Source organism: Bos mutus, chromosome 3 (genome assembly GCF_027580195.1).
Source record: "Bos mutus isolate GX-2022 chromosome 3, NWIPB_WYAK_1.1, whole genome shotgun sequence".
NCBI classification, from domain to species: Eukaryota; Metazoa; Chordata; class Mammalia; order Artiodactyla; family Bovidae; genus Bos; species Bos mutus.
Window position 1 is genome coordinate 40,971,836 of NC_091619.1, and position 18,119 is coordinate 40,989,954.

General features: G+C 38.9%; 1 long non-coding RNA gene and 1 pseudogene across 1 annotated transcript in view; both read right to left on the reverse strand.

Annotated features, from left to right (window-relative positions):
- Positions 1 to 18,119, reverse strand: part of LOC138987221 (uncharacterized) — a 42,801-nt gene that overhangs the window by 7,088 nt on the left and 17,594 nt on the right. The gene's annotated exons all lie outside the window — the stretch shown is intronic.
- LOC102268188 (large ribosomal subunit protein uL6 pseudogene) lies at positions 3,981 to 4,785 on the reverse strand (annotated as a pseudogene).

Consider the following 18,119-nt stretch of genomic DNA (forward strand, 5'->3'; position numbering starts at 1 on the left):
GACAATTTATATAGGAAAGAATCCTGGAATGAGAGAATTAAGAAACATTTTTCTCATATAGCTAGGTAATGAATTACGTATATTTATCTGGGGCTCAGTTTCCACATCTACAAAAGACATGGGTGAATTAAGTGGTTAGGAAATTTCTTTCCATTTATAAAATTCTGTGACCCTGAATCATTGTTGAATTGGTATGTTTTAAAGGAATTATGTTATACTAATCCCCTAAAGTTTAGCTCTGCTGTAGCTTACAACCTTCCCTACACCATAAGCCTATTTTCCTAGGAATTCTTTCTCAAAGCGAAAACTAACTTAATAAACATCACTACTGTTGTACTGATTTCAGATCAAAAGAAATCATCATGATGATGGGATGAAAAAGAAGTTGATGATGTAATTGTTCAGTGGTAAACACTGGAAGAATTTATGACTTAAAAGATATTTTACTTCATAACTAAGCATCTGTTGCTACGTCCTTTAGGAAGATTCCCTCAAAATTTACAACAGGTTGACAAATCACTTGAATCAAATTGAAGTATGAATCAGATATACAGCCATTAACCTGTTAAACCCAGAATGCAAATACAAGTTTTAAAGACTATAAAGTAAGCTATCTGATTCCTTTGAAATTAATGAAACATGATTTTAATGAAATTTTCTGTTTTACCAGCAGATGTCAGTGCAACCTAATTAACTGAGTAACTTTTTCTTTTTTTTTTTTAGCAGATTAAATACCTGCCAGTGAAAACAGTCTTAAAATAGCAGTTTAAAAAACTTACTGTCAATGTGTTTGATTAAGAATATCTTCCTAGGTGGAGCTATAGAGAAAAAACCAATCCTTAAAAAGATATGAAGTTAAAATGGGCCCTTGCCTAGGTAAATTGTATTATGTAAGTTATAACACATTGTTATTATCATCATAATTTATGTGACATTAACATTTCTCAGTGACATACAAAAGACATAATCTTAATTAAGTACAAAATGCTAATCTGTAAAGCATAAGAATGTATATGTGTTAGTCTCTCAGTCGTGTTCAACTCTTTGTGACCCCGTGGACTGTAGCTTGCCAGGTTCCTCTGTCCATGGGATTCTCCAAGCAAGAATACTAGAGTGAGTAGCCATTCCTTTCTCCAGGGATTTTCCCAACTCAGGGGTCAAACCCCAGGTCTCCCACAGTGCAGGCAAACTCTTTACCATCTGAGCCACCAGGGAAGCTCCAAAACATAAGAATAACAGTATTTTAAAACTCACATGCCACAGACACTAGAGCCGAAGGAAACTCATTTGTCTCTGGGTGACATTTTTATAGCTCCGGAAGAAACACATTAATTCCTAATGAAACCTGAAATATATATTGTGTGATACCATCTGTTTTCTAGAATGTAGCTTGTAGCAAAAGTTGTTCATCTAATGGCAGTAACAGCAATGTCTACGATGCATGTATGCATCTTTGTGACAGCCTGCAACTATATACCTGTATCACTCACCTTTCAGGATGTTCCGGAAGGTTAGTTAATTTGCCTAATAAAAAAAAGTTATGCAGAAAGTCAAGGTGACAGACCTCAGATGATTCAAAGTCTATATTCTTTCCTTTATGCAATTCTCCACTCTTCTAAAAATGCTATTTCGTGACACTGTGTAAAAAGAGGCTTCTTGTTGCATATTTGTCACACATGGAACTCAAGCTGTATTTTGTACAAAAGATTTCTACAACAAATCTACAATAAAGTTGTGTCGTTTGGGACACAACTAGAATAAAGCTAAAATAAGGATAAAGTAAAGAAATACATGTAAAACCACTTTTATAAAGCAAAAGTCAGTTTTTTGTTTTTTTTTTTAATAAAGTAAATGTGCAGTTACCATGTAACCTAGCAATTCCATGCCTGAGTATTTACCCAATAAATATGAAAATATGTATTTACACAAAGACATGCATAAAACTGTTTATCACAATTTAGTCATAATCATTAAAAGCAGGAAACAACTCATTTCCATCAGGTAGTTAAAGGATAAATATACTGTGGTTTACCCATGAGACAGAATGCTGCTGCTGCTGCTGCTGCTGCTAAGTCACGTCAGTGGTATCCGACTCTTAGCAACCCCAGGGGCTGTAGCCTACCAGGCTCCTCCGTCCATGGGATTCTCCAGGCAAGAGTGCTGGAGTGGGCTGCCATTGCCCCATTGCCTTCTCCAAAGACAGAATGCTACTTAGCAATAAAGAGGAACCAAAGACTGATACATGCAACAACATGGTAGAATATCAAATCACTAAGCCAAGTGAAGGAAGACTGACACAAAGCTACTCACTATATGATTTCGTGTATATGAAAACACACAGACCTTCTGGAAGAGGCAAAACTGTAGAGATAGAATACCGATCACTGGGTGCCAGAGCCTGGGAGTAGCGAAGAGGTTGACTATAAAAGAACATGAGGACAATTTAGGGGATGATAAAAATATTCTAGATCTTGATGGTGACGGTGTTAATGGTACTATGTACACTTATCAAAACTCACAAAACTACAAACTTAAAATTGGTGAATTTTATGTAAATTTTACCTCAATAAACCAGACTTTTTAAAAAGTTAAAAGACATTGGGCACATACAATAATAATTGTATGTGTCTTAATAATTTCATAAATAGTAAACTTTATGAGGAGTTGAGTCAAATAACAAGAGACAGAGAAGTTAACAACCTGAACCTCGCCTTGGAATAGTTTGTCTAGTCTGGGAATGTAGAACAGAAACCCGGTGCTAGTGTTAGCTGGCCAAGCCACCTGTGTGTGATCTCAAGTGCGGACCGCTGCTGCTTAGTCGCTAAGTCCTGTCTGACTCTTTGTGACCCCATGGACTGTAGTCTGCCAGGCTCCTCTGTCCATGAGATTTCCGAGGCAAGAATACTGGAGTGGGTTGCCGTTTGCTCCTCCAGGGGATCTTCCTGACCCCGGGATCACACTTACATCTCCTGCTTGGAAGGAGGATTCTTTACCTCTGAGCCACCTGGAAAGCCCTGAGTAGGATTACTTTTCTCCAAATTTCATTTAACTTACAGTGAAAGACACTGAATTAAATAAAAATTTTAAACCTTCTTGAGCTCAAGACAAAAACAAAACAAAACAAAAAAAGGACTCGATTCACCATTCCAAAAAAATCTTACTTGCTGATTAAGGATGATTAGAGAAAATCTAATATACGAACCCTAAGCAGGGAAGCAGTGTTAATTAACTTTATTACTCTCCATTCCTTTGGAGAGGGAAATTATATAATTTGGCCAGCAGGTGTCATGCACTCATTTATGAAAAACTGACAACTCTTCATATCAAAATGCTTTCTTAATATTTTCCTGCTGGTTTCATTTGTAATGGTTATGAACATTTTTTCCTCTCTCTCTCTCTCTATATATATATATACACATATCCTTAAAAAGAGGAGGAGGTTTGAAATATTCAATCTTTTCCTCCTTTTTTTATCAGCTCTAATCAAGTATGATAATTAAATGTACATATTAAAATCGAAAAGAAATCACTCTTATTTCATTATGTTTAATGTTTCAAAGATTTTTGGAAAATGGAGCAACAGCTTCACAAATATTATTTGCATAGTTTTGGCAAACTCAGTCTTTTAATAGCATTCTCTTTATTGTCAATGTCATTTCTTGCATGAAGCCTTCCTCTGGGATCTCATATACCATAAAGCAATCGCCATGTTGTCTTATAACTGTTTATGTAAAAGATCTATCTTTCTTCTCTTTTGACCACTCCCCAAACTAGGAGTGTCGAGCGCTGCATCTCTAAGTATGTAACATAGTACCTTGTACTCAAAAATGTTTGTTGGTGGTAAGCAAGCAAGTGATTAAACCCTTGAATCAATTTTGCCATTTCCAACACAGTGGTTTTTCAATAACCAGGTGAAAAGTTAAAGGACCAATAGTTAGTTGAGTCAATAGGAAAGTGCATAGAGGCAAATGGCTATTTTCCCTGGAGGAACATTTAGGACAATTGTGGCTTGCTGAAAAAAGGGCAGCAGCATACAGAATCCAAAAACAGGATAATGGAGCAGTAGATGGCTTCTGTGATGGACTAGCAGGAAGGCTTAACTTTTTTAAAAAAATCAAAGATGTTTTATTGCCTCTTTAAAATACCACAGTGGAGTCCATAGAACCATCTGGCATCTTGCTGTTTCTGCAGCCGGACCACTCAGATCTTATTAGTCAGCCTGCTGAATTGTTCCTTTTTAAGAAACATAGATGCCATCCAAAAATTTTCTGAAATCGTTGTTTTTAACTGTGGTGGCTTGCTGAATCAAAGCACCTGAATTTGACACAAGTTCAATGACATTTCTTTCAAGAATCAACTCATCTTCCTGGACTTGAGATACTGAACAAGCAACCCCTGGCCTCATTCGAATCCTACAGATGTATTTTTCATCCCCAAAATAGCATCTCAACAAGAAAACCATTCTCCTGAATAACAAAGTTGATGGGGAAGTGGGCATACACAGACCTCATCTTGTAATGGAAACCCAGTGTAACACCCTTGATCATGCTCTGTACATGACTACAGATCGTGTGAACAGTTGCCAGTTCCTTTCTGTTTCCGAACCATTTGTCAACCCAGAGCCTCTTTTTTTTCTTTCCAAAGAGACTCAGCTCTACATTGATGTGATTGAAGTCCCTCTACAGGGTGCCTCTGGGGTCCTTCACAATAACTGTCCGTCCCTTCAGAGTAACATCGACATTTTTCTGGAATGTCGACAGTCTGATTGCTGAGAAAAGGCTTCATTCTCACAGTAGATGCGGCAAAGAGCAGTCTTAACTTTTTAGTACCAAAAATTCTTTGACACCTGGGGAAGACTACAGATCCCTTCTTGGAAAAATGTTTTTAAAGAACATAAAACAAAACATGTAAGATTACAAAGGAAACTAATTATATATAAATACAGTTTTCAAAATAGGCTTAAACAATTTATTAATAAGATTTAGCAGTAGGTTTGATGACTACCATAATTTCTTAAAAGTAGTGAGTATAAATGATATTTTAAGAAATCTGTGACAACTGTAATATGATATGAAAATATATTTTTGACAGTCACAGGCACTGCTAATCTTTTGTGGTTTTTGCCTACATTCATAGTTGATGAAAATGCTAAATTTCAGGCTAGTAGAATTAAAGTCATAATTTGTTTTTGCTTTTAAAATATATAGGCCCTTTAAATTCTATTCATAAACCACCTGAAGGGGTCTATGGACCCAAGGTTAAGAACCTCTGGAAGGTTAAGCTTCCCTGGTGGTTGAGTGATAAAGAATCCACCTGCCAATGCAGGAGACATGGGTTCAATCCCTGACCTGGGAAGATCCCACATGCTGCGGAGAAATTAAGCCTGTGTGCCACAACTTTTGAGCCTATGCCCTTCCCAGCATAGATAAAATAAATAAATAAAATTATATTAAATAAGAATCTCTGGATGAAAGGGAAGTTAGGGTGATGGAAAATAGGGAATTATGAGGGAAGAGGAAGCAAAAGGAGTTACCTTCTGCAAGTAGTCGTCTCTATTTTCCTTCAGAAGGCTCATGGTATTTGCTTCCTAGCTCTCATTTGTTCTCCGCTCCACTACAGTGAGGTTTGTACCCCGTGCTTCCACAAAACCATCCTTTCCCAAGTCATGTCTGGTGTCCAGGCAGGACGCTGACCAGAGTGTATCTCGGTCCTTACTTCATTTAATTTCTCTTTGGCTTTTGTACTGTTGACTACGCTCTTTTTAAAGCTTCTTTTCCCCTTTGGCCTCTTTCTTTTTCTCATGTCTTTGTGGTTCCTTTTCAGCCTCCTATCCTACTTCATCTCATGTCTCTGGATGGGTCCCTGGAGTGCTAACTACCCTATATACCTGCTCTCATTCTGCGTTCTTTCTCTGGATTGTCTTGTCAATCTAATCTACATCTTTAGCTGAAGGCTCTTTCCTGATCCTAAGTCCCTATGTTCAGCTATCCACAACTCTTCTTAAATATACCAGCGATCCCTCAGACTCAGTGTATCCCCCAATTAAATTTATTCTCTTCCCCTCTGCTTCTTCTCTTATGTTCCCCATTTGGGTGAACGACACTGCAATCCAAATCTCCCCAAATTAAAGCTCCCAAATATAAAAATAACTGCCAAATTTTCCAGAGTAACTGTCTTGAAGACTGCTCGAGTTTGTCCCTTTTTTTCCATTTTACTATGATTGCCTTAGATATTTTAGCAACCAGTAACAATTCATGTTTACACTTGGTATTCTGCCAAGTGTTTTGTATAAACTGTTTATTTAATCCTCATATCACCCCACCGGATGAAAATGATTATGCCTTAAATTACACATGAGGAAATTAAAAAAGGAAGAGAAGGAATTTCCCAAGTTTACAAGGCTTTTAAATGGCAGAGCCAGGATCGGCACATTGGTCTGTTGGGTTCCAGGGCCATATGCCTGGCTGTTGTTCTTAGGGTCTCCAGGATTGCTCTAGTAAATTTTACTTATTATGGCACCACCTAAGTTCTCTCTCTTAGAGGCAAATCTTATTTGGCTGCCTAGGCTTTTCAGTGTTCCCAAGACCCTCCCCCATGCCGCTCAATTCCTCAGCTAGGCTCCAAGAACTCACCCTGCTTATGTCTCTAGCCTCTTCTCTTGCAGCCACCTAGCTTCCATTCCACACCCACATGCTTTTCTTCCCAGGGGCTTTTCTTCCTGAGCCCCACAGCCCCACAGGATCAGTTTGCTAAGGTAGTCATAATAAAGTACTATGGACTGGGTAACTTGAACAATGGGAATACATTTTATCACAGTTTCAGAGGCTGAAATTGTCACGATCACGGAGTGGGCAGGGCTGTTTCTTTTGAAATCTCTCTCCTTGACTTGCAGATAGCCGTCTTCTCATTGTGTTCTCACATAATCTTCCCTCTGTGCTCATGCATCCCTGGTGTCTTTTTGGGTGTCCATGTTTTCTCTTCTTTCTTAGAAGGACATCTGTAAGATTGGATTAATGGCTCTACCTAATGGCCTCATTTTGACTTAATTATCCCATTAAAAGTCCTAACTCTAAATACAATCACATGCAGAGCTCCAAGGGGTATGGCATTACCAAATAAAACCCTGGGAGGACACTATTCAGTCCACAACACCCGCTCACATAGCTCATTTTGACTCATCCTTTTCAACTCATTCTTTCATGCCACCCACTCTGGGAAGTCTTCTCTGGCTGCCTCAGGTCTGAGTTAAATGCTTCTGACATTAATTCTGTTATAATCCTTGAACTTCTTCCTGTTATACTATTCTGTATTGCAATTATTTTATTTCTCTGACACCCCCATTGCACCAAGCTCCTTGAAGGCAAGAACTGTGACTCATTTTTCATTTTTCTAACCAAAGCCCAAAACCCAGTACCTGCATCATATGTGTATTTAATCAGTCAATTAGTTAACAATTTGATAGTTAATATTTTCCAAAAGCTTATTTTAGTCAGATACTTTTCAAGAAATTAAGGACACAGCGGTGAGCAAGACCAAAGAAAGTTCTTCCTCTCATGGAACTGACATTTAGCTAGCAGTCAATAAATAGGTGAAAATAAATGAACAGTATAATTCTGGTACTGAAAAAGAAAATAAAATGGAGTAATTTGGTGGAAAGCAGCTTTTGTTGTTGTTTAGTTGCTAAGTCATCTCCAACTTTTTACAACTCCCATGGACTGTAGCCACCTCTGCTGTCAAAGGTCTACATAGTCAAAGCTATGGTTTTTCCAGTAGTCATGTATGGATTGTGAGAGTTAGACCATAAGAAAGCTGAGCACTGAATAATTGATGCTTTTGAACTGTAGTGTTGGAGAAAACTCTTGAGAGTCGTTTGGACTGCAAGGAGATCAAACCAGTCAATCCTAAAGGAAACAAGTCCTGAATATTCATTAGAAGACTGATGCTGAAGCTGAAACTCCAATACTTTGGCCACCTGATGTGAAGAACTGACTCACTGGCAAAGACCCTGATGCTGGGAAAGATTGAAGGCAGGAGGAGAAGGGGATGACAGAGGATGAGATGGTTGGCTGGCATCACCAACTCGATGGACATGAGTTTGAGCAAGCTCTGGGAGTTGGTGATGGACAGAGAAGCCTGGCGTGGTGCAGTCCATGGGGTTGCAAAGAGTTGAAAACAACTGAGAGACTGAACTGACTGACTGACTGGACTGTAACTCACCAGGCTCCTCTGTCCATGAAATTTCCCAGGCAAGAATACTGGAGTGGGTTGCCATTTCCTTCTCCAGGGGATCTTCCTGACTCGAGGATCAAACTTGCATCTCTTTCACTGTGGGTAGATTCTTTACCTCTGAGCCACCAGGGAAGCCCTAAAAGGCAGTGTTAGGGGACTTCTTTCATCGGGGGTTCAGGGAAAGCTGGAGAAGACATTTGAGACATGGCTTGAATGATGAGATGTAACCATGCATGATCTATAAGAAGAGAGTTTCAAGCAGGAAACATCACAGTCAAAGACCCTGAGATGGGAATTAACTTGGCAAGTTTGAGGGACAGTAAGAAGTCCAAAGTTACTTTAGATCAGTGACTGATGGTGAGAGCAGAAGATGATGTCAGAAGCTCGAGCTGATTTCTAAGTACAGAGGAAGCCACTGAACTGTGTTGAACCAGGGCTGGATATGATATGATTTGTGACCTTAATAATATTCCTCTGGCTGCTGTGTGCAGTGTAGATTTTAGAAGGACAATGGTGGAGCTGGGAATCTAGTGAAGAGAGTGCTGTCAAAAGAACAATGGTCTCAGTTGGGAGTGATCTTGTACCGCCAAGTTCTCAAAGGGCATTTGGCAATGATGGAGGGATTTTTGGTTTTCACAGCTGCGGGGCTGGAGTGCTAAAGCAGTATAGTAGGTAGAGGCCAAGGATGCTGCTAAACAGCCTCCAATGCACAGGACAGCCCCCAAGACAAAGAATTATTTGGTCAAAATGTTAGTAGTGCTGAGACTGAAAAACTCTGATTTAGAGAGAAATGATGGTGGTTTGACCCCAGTGGTAGCAATGGAGGTTGTAAGAAGGTCTTAGACTAAGATATATTTGGAGGTAGCTGGTAAACTGTACAGAACTTGTAGACAGATCAGATGTAGGCTCTTAGGTTTGGGGCCTGAGAAACGAGGTGGGTGTTGGTAATGTTTACTGAGATGAGGAACACTGCAGGTTAGTCATTAGAGCATAGATGATATATAAACCATGAGACTAGATGAACTCATTCAGGTAGATAATGTAGAGAAGGAAAGAGGCCTCAGACACTTCAGCACTGGAAATCCTCTTAGAGGAAGTATAGCCAATGCAGGAGACAAGAATGAGGTCCTCAGAAGGCCAGAGAGGATGGGCTCCAAACTCAGGAAAGGTCACCCGAGAAGCAGGAACATTTCTTCCACTAAAAATGGGAGGAAGGTAAAGTTCATGAATGGCTTCTCAGATGTCTCAGTGGTAAAGAATTGCCTGCCAACACAGGAGGCACAGGAGATGTGAGTTTAATCCCTGGGTCAGGAAGATCCCCTGGAAGAGGAAGTGGCAACCCCCTCCAGTATTCTTGCCTGGGAAATCCCATGGACAGTGGAGCCTGGCTGGCTATTGTCCATGGGGTCACAAAGACTCAGACATGACCTAATGACTAAGCATGCACAAAGTTCATGAATAGGTGTATAGGCAGGTGAGTGGATTTGGTAACAACAAGGAGGGTAGCTTTAATTGCATTTAGTGTTTTTATTAGACTGAGCGACTTTGGAGAAGGCAATGGCATCCCACTCCAGTACTCTTGCCTGGAAAATCCCATGGACGGAGGAGTCTAGTAGGCTGCAGTCCAGGGGGTCGCAAAGAGTCGGACACGACTGAGCGACTTCACTTTCACTTTTCACTTTCATGCATTGGAGAAGGAAATGGCAACCCCTACCAGTGTTCTTGCCTGGAGAATCCCAGGGATGGGGAAGCCTGGTGGGCTGCCGTCTATGGGGCGCACAGAGTCGGACACGACAGAAGCGACTTAGCAGCAGCAGCAGCAGCAGACTGAGTGACTAAGCACATACATATTGTCTTATGAACTTAGTTCTGAGTGTGAGTATCAGTTGAGTGTGAGTGTGAATGTGTGTGTAGCAGGGGGAGATATTTGAGATTTGAGAAGGGAGAATGTTATTTGATAGCAAAATTGTAGAGAGGGAGAATGAAATAACCACGGAAATGAGATAGAATTCTCAGAATTTTGAGCCATTTGAGCTTTGTAGTCAAAATTTAAACCGAGTCCAGTCAGTATAATTTCTGAATTAATAATTAATTAATAACTTGTATTGAATAAATAAAATGTCATAGTAACAATATCAACACCTACCATTTCTTGACCATTTGTAATGTAGCACACTTCAATCTTTACAGAATACTCTTATTTAATACTCTCAAATAACCCCCATGAGTTGGCAACATTATACTGAACTAACTTCTAAGGAAACTAGAGCTCAGAGATATTAAGTGATTTGTTCAAGGCCACACAGTAAAGAAGAGAATCCAAAACTGGTTCCATCAAACCAGAGCTCAGATTCTTCACTAACATTTTATATCCTCCTCAGGCTGTGGTTGTTATTGCTGTTCAGTGGCTAAGCTGTGTGCAACTCTTTGTGACCCCATAGACTGTAGCCCGCCAGGCTCCTCTGTTCATGGAATTTTCCAGGTAGGAATACTGGAGTGGATACCCACTCCCTTCTCGAGGGGATCTTCCCAACCCAGGGATCAAACCCATGTCTCCTGCATTGCAGGCAGATTCTTTATCATCTGAGCCACCAGGGAAGCCCTCCTCAGGCTATGCTTAATGACAATCACTGCCCTGAGCAGGGCTTTGTCATTTCCCTACCTTTCTAAAGGCCAAAAATGCTAATACTCCAAGAGAAGGGGTGGGAGTAAAGGGAGGCAGTGCTAAAAAAAATCACCAGTTTTCTTAAAAATGCATATAATTGATACTATGATTTATTTTGTTGTAATGTGTCTCTCTCAAGATTCTTCTTGAGATTTAACGTAAACCCAAGTGTCCTGTTTATCCGCATGGGTTCAGGAAGGCCTGTGGAGAGGGAACAAGACACCAGAGAGGGAACAGGCACAGGCTGTGATTTGCCCTCAGTCTCTAACCTCCCACGGGATAGTCTTGAGTACAGAAGAGCGACTAAGATGACTTCTACCAAGGAAACAATCCACTTTCCCCCACGCCTCCACCTTCGGGTGGAAGAAGATGTGAGAGTTGAGAAAGAGATTATCTAAAACCTCAAGAGATTCTCTGAAGAGAATGGAGATTTTCCTTTGTAATTTGACTTCTACTGCACACCCAGCTCACCCCACATTCTTGACAGTGATGTGGTTCACTTAGAGATTTAATGCAAAATATGACATGTCCTTTCATGCAAAACCACGAAAGCAAAATGATGCATTGAGTTTCCCTCATTTTAAATCGCTGTCAGCCATACTCTTTATTTCCCTCCCTTTAACAATTAAAATGTTTTAGGGCTCTTTTATTTTTTTCTGCCAGAGGAGATGAGGACAGAAGGGGACAACTGCTAAATCTGATGAATTTCCATATAGTATTACTGATATACATGTATATCCCATTAAATTTGGATTTATTCTTTCCGTTCCTGTTATATTTACCTACTGCTTGCCATTAACTATGCCAATGTGGCCCTATTATTAAAAAGTTGTTTCTAAAAGACCAACTTTTTTGATACCTTTGTTTAAATACTTATGAAAGTTAAAACTCAACATTTGTTTACTTATAGAGCTATTTATTTTTTTCTCTGAACATTGTTTCAACAATTTGTATATTTTGACTACATACTTTCTCACCTTGTCAGTCATGATGAAACATATTGGCTAAGATGGGGCACCCTACATGACACTGGGAGAGTTAATATCTCTCACATGTGTGTTAGGTTAAGCCCTGATGTATCTGGTTCTTCCTGTCCAGGAAAAAGTTTAAGCGATCATTTAGCATTCCACAAATATTGATTATACACCTACTGCCTAGCACCCTGTTAGGTGCTTGAGATACAAAGAAGGGTAAGACCTGGTCATTGTTTTCAAGGAACAGAAAGAGACAAGTACATCAAGTGTTACTGAGAGTATAATAGCTTCATATGAAGGACAGAGTGGAAGGAAAGAAAGCAACACACAACCTGCAGAATGTTCTGGCGTTTCTATCCTAAGATGAACATTGACCTTCTCTCACTCTCCAGCTCCCTCACGGCTAAGAGAGCTCTGTGAAGGGAAGTGAAGTGAAAGTCGCTCAGTCATGTCTGACTTTTTGTGACCCCATGGACTATACAGTCCATGGAATTCTCCAGGCCAGAATATCGGAGTGGGTAGCCAGGGATTGAACTCAGGTCTCCCACATTGCAGGCGGATTCTTTAGCAACAGAGCCACAAGGGAAGCCCGAGAGAGCTCTGGAGAGAGATTATCAGCTGGTACCACCCACCACCAGAAGACTGGGCTTAGGAGTCAGATAGACCTCATTCAAATTACATATCCATCCATCACTTAAGAAGATGTGAATTTGGCAACTTTTTTAACCTCATTGAGCCCAAATTTCTTTATCCACAAAGTCAGGCTTATTGTAAGGTATGCAATGTTGTGAAGTGCCTAAGAGGTAAAGGTTTGCAGCCAGGCTCCCCCGACTGAGCCAGGGGACCTCAGACAATTAATTGAATCTCTCAGATTTACAAGGAAATGATTATCCTAACCTTTTGTGAACTCTTTGTGGCTTTCATTTGTAAAATGAGGACAATAATGCCATGTATCTCTTTGGTTTGGGGGTGGATTAAATGATTAAAGTGCATAGAATAGTGCATAGTACATTGTAACTGGTCAATAAATGTTAACTGTCATTATTATTAGATCTGCCTTACAAAGCAGTTGAAAATTAAATGAAACAGTGTGTCACAATAGCTAGCACAGTTCCAAACCCTAATACTCCCTTACTAAATTCAACAGATGAAACTAAGTGAACTAAATGTGGCTTTCTCACTTTTCTTTCATCAAGTCTCTGACCATGACTTCAACAGAGGGAGCTTTTAAAACCTTAAATCAGTCCTATCACAGTTCTCGCAGTTCTCCAGGGGTTTCCTGGCTCACTCAAAATAAAAGGCAAAGTCCTTAGTTCAGTTCAGTTCAGTCGCTCAGTTGTGTCCGATTCTTTGCGACCCCATGAATCGCAGCACGCCAGGCCTCCCTGTCCATCACCAACTCCCGGAGTTCACTCAAACTTGAGTGTCCATCGAGTTGGTGATGCCGTCCAGCCATCTCATCTTCTGTCGTCCTCTTTTCCTCCTGCCCCCAATCCCTCCCAGCATCAGAGTCTTTTCAAATGAGTCAGCTCTTCGCATCAGGTGGCCAAAGTATTGGAGTTTCAGCCTTCCAATGAACACCCAGGGCTGACCTCCTTTAGAATGGACTGGTGGGATCTCCTTGCAGTCCAAGGGACTCTCAAGAGTCTTCTCCAACACCACAGTTCAAAAGCATCAATTCTTTGGTGCTCAGCTTTCTTCACAGTCCAACTCTCACATCCATACATGACCACTGGAAAAACCATAGCCTTAACTAGACAGACCTTTGTTGGCAAAGTAACGTCTCTGCTTTTGAATATGCTATCTAGGTTGGTCATAACTTTCCTTCCAAGGAGTTCAGTGCAGTTCAGTTCTCACTCAGTCGTGTCCAAGGAGTAAGCGTCTTTTAATTTCATGGCTGCAGTCAGCATCTGCAGTGATTTTGGAGCCCCCAAAAATAAAGTCTGACACTGTTTCCACTGTTTCCCCATCTATTTCCCATGAAGTGATGGGACCAGATGCCATGATCTTCGTTTTCTGAATGTTGAGCTTTAAGCCAACTTTTTCACTCTCCTCTTTCACTTTCATCAAGAGGCTTTTTTAGTTCTTCTTCACTTTCTGCCATAAGGGTGGTGTCATCTGCATAGCTGAGGTTATTGATATTTCTCCTGGTAATCTTGATTCCAGCTGTGCTTCTTCCAGCCCAGAGTTTCTCGTGTGTACTCTGCATAGAAGTTAAATAAGCAGGGTGACAATGTACAGCCTTGATGTAAAGTCCTTAGAGCAACCTACAAATCCAAAAACAACTGGTCCCACCCTGCCTCCCTAACTTCCCAACCTCCCCGTCCAGGCCTCACTCACGCTGCCTTAGCCACAGGGGATCTGGGTTGTTCTTTGTACATGCCAAGCAGATTCTTATCTCCCATCCTGGCTGTTTCCTCTCCCTGAAAGGCCCTTCTTCGCTCAGAAACTGGCACAGCTGGCATCCTCTCATTCCTCAGGTTGTCTCCCCAGTGAGGCTATCCTTTACCCCGCTATTCCCTTGCGTGTGTGCATGCTCAGTCACTTCTGTCGAGTCCGACTTTCCACAGCCCTGTGGACCGTAGCCTTCCAGACTTCTCTGTCCGTGGAATTCTCCAGGCAAGAACACTGGAGTGGGTTGGCATTTCCTTCTCTAGGGGACCTTCGGGACCCAGGGATGGAAACTTTGTCTCTTATGTCTCCTGCACTGGCAGGCAGGTTCTTTACCACTAACGCCGCGTGGTAAGACTTCCAGCTTTGTATTTCTGCTTAGGACACTGTTATCTGCTGTACCACATATCTCACTGTCTATTTATCTAGTTCTGTCTTCCTTCACTAGAAGGTAAAGTATTCTTAACTTTGATATAAAAAGTTAAATTGGCTAGACATATCTGTTTAAATACTTATCAGTGCTTATTTACAAAAACTGACTACAATCTGGGTCTTGTGGCAAAGCTTGACAAATTTCAAATTGTTCTCATGCAAAGCATGTTCTCTAAACATAACTTAAAATAAAAAGTAAACAATGAAAGACATGCAAAAAAAATTTCATATACTTGGAAAGGAGAAGTTAAATTGTATACTACAAAGATTTATAACTAAAAATATTAAAATTATTACATATTAAAATATGAGCAAACCAGCAAAAGTAGTTTTTAGTAAAAAATATGTAGCCTTAAATGTTTATATTAGGAAAGAATAAATGAGCTGTACTTGCAAGCTTAGAAAAAAATATTTAAGGAGGAATAAAAGTTAAAAGCAAATTAAAGTTTTAGAAAATAGAAAATATAATAAGATTTACAAAGTCTTTGGTTCTTTGAAAAGACTACTAAAATACACAAACTGCTAGCAAGCTTGATAAAGATTAAAGATGGCACAAATAAACAATGTTATCAATGGAAAAATAAAATGATTTCATATTCAGGAAAATTTATAAAACATAATTTTGATTAATTTTATGCCAGTAAGTTTGAAAATTTAGAAAAAAAATATACAAACTTTAGAAGTAGTTCAACAACCTATTAAGAACACTGACAAAGAAATTTTCCCATAAAGGAAACATCAAATCTCAGATAGTTTTCTTGATGCATTCTACAAAATTTGCAAAGAAAAGTTTATTCTAATCTTTTGAAATCTCTTCCAGAAAATAGAAAAAAGGGAATATCCCTTACCATACTCTGTGGGTTTAATATAACCATGATAGCAACCAGACAAGGATTGTATAAGAAAAAAAATTGCAGGCCAACTTTACTTATGAATATAAATTTAAGAATTCTATATAAATATTAGATACATCACGATCAAGTTGGATTATCTCAAGAATTCAAGACATATAACTTTAGAAAATTCTAGAATGCTATTCATCAGAAGAATAGATTAAAGGAGGTATAACTTATACATTTTTTCTCAAATATTTGGTGTTATTCCAAGGAATATTTGAAAAAACAACAATGAGTTGTTTGGATTTAAAACCAAAGTTTCTAAGTTTCCCTGGCTCTGACTTAACTGTTCTTTTATCACCTGGCAGAATGAAGGAGTTAAAAAAAGAAAGAAAATTAGGCTTTCCTATCTGAGTTTTGTCCTTAAAATATCCTATTTAATAAGCCTTCCACTGGAATGGCTTTATTTTCTTATATTGTGAATTTTCCCATCCAAATTCATGCAAAGTATACAAGAAAACTCTTATGAGGAACTATCTTATTACTAAGTTTGCTGAGCAGCATCTCCTCCATTCTTTTATCTTGTAATTCATAATTTTAAAATTACAAAATTGTTAATTGTGTAGCATGACTTGTGATTGACTTTTTAACGACTAGAATAGTTAGTAATCAAATTTCTTTTGCCAGATTAAAATAGGAATAAAGTAAAGTAACATATTTACTGAGCTTAACATGCTCTATAGACACTGACTTGTAAACTCCTATGAGGTTACTGATGCTTGAAAAAGTGAAGAAACTGGCCAACATTCCCTGTTTCTAGCATAGAGTGTTATTGGAACTTAAGCAGAGTTTATTTGACTTTAGAGATCAGCCTCCATCTGCCAGACTTGGGAGGAAAAATGACATACTGAGACAGTTTTCTTGATAATTAGAGAAAATTTTCACTTTCTTTCACATTTTTTTTTTTGTTTGTTTTCTTTTTTACTTTGGTGCTTTTGATATGGGAATGTTAACCAAATAATTTCTGCAATTTTGCTGGATTCTCTATTTATATATCAAAGTTTTTATTGAGTTTTATATAGATTCCCATTTTGATAAGCTCATTACAAACTGTAGTAAAGGTAGTAGGAATTTAGTTTGATATCCAAAGGCACTGGTAAGTTTTTGTACTAGAGGAAATGTATTTGACTTCTATGTTTGACCTGGGAAAAGACTAAAAGATAAGAGAATTTTTGTTTGACTTCATAGCATCTTCCAGGTTTCTATGGCTCCCCTCATTGTATTGCATTCTACTCTATTTCTCTTCACTTTTCACACTCTATCATTAATCATTTAAAATAGACTCAATAGCTCATGCAACTCCTCTGCCTCTTTACCATGAACCCACCCTATCTGAGGATGGACAAGGAAATGGCAGCCCATCCAGAATTCTTGCCTGGAAAATTCAATGGACAAAGGAGCCTGGAGGGCTGCACAGCATGGGGTAGTAAAGAGTCGGACACGACTGAGCACAATACCACCTGACTTCTGCCCCAAGCCTGGAAACCCTAAAAAAATCCTACTGCTGCTATTCTGTTCTGGCAGCTAAATTCTAAAAAGTTTCCCAACCATACAGTCGTTCACACTGTAAATTTATGTTCTGTAAATTTGCTGAGCACTCAATATTGCTTACCAAGTTATTTCTTATTAAAGCTACAATTAGCTATCTTAGTCTTCTTGCACAAGGCGTGGTAACTTCATTTTTCTATTCAAGACTTCAGTGTATTTCTTCTCCACCCAGTAACAGAAAAGAATTTCCCTTTCTCTTTTTTTTGGAAAATATTGAGGCTATTAGGTTATCATTAGACCCATGGTTTTAAAGATCTAGTTTGTTCATGCTTCCATCCTGGTTAGCTGCTTATATTTACTTTTGTTTTCAAAGACGTTGCCCAGATACAACACCATCCATGGAAGAATGTAACTTAGTTACTACCAAAGATGTTTTCTTTTTTTTTTTCCTGGAAGCTGTGCTATTGTTTCTAATAATTCGCATTAATTCCACTTCTCAGTGATTCTTCAAAACTCATTTTAAATGAATTAGTTAATATGTACACAAAGCCCTTAAGTATATTATAATTACAAGCAGGTAGATTGATGGATCTGGCTATATCCTCATTGTTTTATTTACTATTGTTTTATACTGTTTAGAAAATATTATTTTTTAAGTGTTTATTCACTAATATGTTTGCTTGTAAGTATAGGCAAATGTTTAACCATTTATTATAATTGACATGATTCTTTTTATAAAATCATATTGAATAGGTCCAAAATAAATAATTCAGTGAATCTCTGTTGCTGTAACTGTTCTATTCAGCTTTATATTGGGACCTACATGAGTTTTATCTCATGGACATCATTAAAATGCCTCAGGTAATCACAACAATGGAAATTTCAGACATCAGAATGATTACATGCAAACACACACACACACATCTTGTAAAGGTAAACTAAATCTATAATGTAGTTTAAATTGCGAGCTGAAGTAGAGAATATATCTTGTGCTTTACTGTATGATTAGAGGGCCTAATGTAGGCCTGTGAACAGAGTACATAC